Genomic DNA, 2,007 nt, shown 5'->3' with positions numbered 1-2,007 from the left:
ACGTATATCAGTGTTAGCCCTACTCCTGAGTTCTAAGGTGCATCGGGATGCGTTGTTAAAGGTGCTTAACGAAACATTTGTCACCCATGACATATCCGTTAACAAGCTGGACCGGTTAGTAAACAACATCAGTGCTGACAATTTCATCTACTTCAATGATGATGAAATTCCACCCGGGGGGATAGGGTCAACCAAGGCCTTGCATATCACTACTCGGTGTAAGGGATACACGCTTCCAAGTGTACTTGTTGATAATAGGTCTGCTTTGAACGTCCTTCCATTATCCACATTAAACAGATTACCCATTGACAGTTAGCATATGAAGACATGTCACAATGTGGTGAGAGCCTTTGATGGAACTGAAAGGAAAGTGATGGGATGAATTGACATCCCTCTAGAGATTGGGCTAAATACATATGAAGTTGATTTCTTGGTGATGGATATCAAGCCCTCCTATAATTATTTATTGAGGAGACCATGGATACACTCGGCAGGAGCAGTGCCTTCCTCATTGCACCAAAAATTGAAGTTAGTGATAGATGGACGCTTAATAACCATCAATGCGGAGGAAGACATCATAGCAGCGATCACCAGCAAGGCCCCTTATGTCGAGGCAAATGAAGAGGCTATCGAGTGTTCTTTTCGCTCTTTAGAAATCATTAATGCCACCTTTATTTTGGAAGGAAGTGAGGTGCTGGCACCCAAAATGTCCAGAGCCACAAGGATGGCCTTTCAAATGATGATGGGGAAGGGAGCATTGCCAAGAAAAGGGCTAGGAAGATAGTTGCAAGGAGGGGTTCAGACCCTAAAACTAAGTGAGAAGAAGGATCGCTTTGTTTTGGGTTTCAAGCCAGACCATAAGCACGGGAGGCAAGAAATTGAGAAACGCCAAGCGAGAAGAAAGGTGCGTTTAAATGGAAGAGAAGTGGAGTGGGAACCGATGACATTCCCACCTGTATCCAAATCCTTTAAGTCAGGAGGATTACTGATAGAGGAAAGTTATCAAGTTAATGCTGTACACAATGAGGGATCGGAACAAGGAAACCTCGAGGGCATTCGCCCTTATGAACCGGGGAGCTCTCTGAATAATTGGACTGCAGAGGACCTTCCGTAGTCTTTAGAAATTTTTCAGAGTAATTCTCGAAACATGTTTGTTACTCTAGGGCCTAGGAGTAGTAAGATTACGTTTGTGAAAAGAGGTTTATGTTCATCTATTATTATTTAAATAAAACATAACTTTTATCAATTTAAACGAGTATTGCTTTATTTTTATCAACCAATATTCCTTTAAATTTTGGCAATTCTTATTCTTTTATTCATAGCACATAAATAATCATTCTTAGATTCATTCATTCTTTGTATATTCTTTCATACCCCCACAGGTCCCTAGATATCAATAATATGAGCGCTGATATTGCAGCTCCTAATTTCTCTAGTGAGCAAGACGTGTTTAGAGGAACCTCAGGATTTTAAAGATGTTCAAGATTGTGACATATCTCTCGATCTGTTAAGAATGGTAAAGCAAGAGGAGAAATAAATCATGCCACATGAGAAAGAGGAAATAGAGAATATAGCCCTAGAGGAAGGGAAGGAATTGAAAATTGGAACCCTAATTAGCGAAGATACAAGGCATGGTCTGGTTGAGTTGCTTCGAGAGTTCAAGGATATCTTCGCCTGGTCATATCAGGATATGCTCGGATTGAGTACCGACATTGTAGTACATCATCTTCCGATAAGACAGGATTGTAAGCCAGTCCAACAGAAGTTGCGAAGAATGAGGCCAGATATCGTTCTGAAAATAAAGGATGAAGTCAAGAAGCAGTTCGATGCAGGATTCTTGCAAGAAGTGAAGTAATCCGAATGGGTAGCTAACATTGTGCCTGTTCCTAAGAAGGATGGAAAGGTACGAATGTGTGTTGATTACAGAGATCTGAACAAAGCAAGCCGAAAGGATAATTTTCCTTTACTACACATTGACACTTTAGTAGACAACACAGCGGGATATTC

Source organism: Gossypium arboreum, chromosome 8 (assembly GCF_025698485.1).
Source record: "Gossypium arboreum isolate Shixiya-1 chromosome 8, ASM2569848v2, whole genome shotgun sequence".
Lineage (NCBI taxonomy): Eukaryota > Viridiplantae > Streptophyta > Magnoliopsida > Malvales > Malvaceae > Gossypium > Gossypium arboreum.
This window is presented reverse-complemented; position numbering follows the sequence as displayed.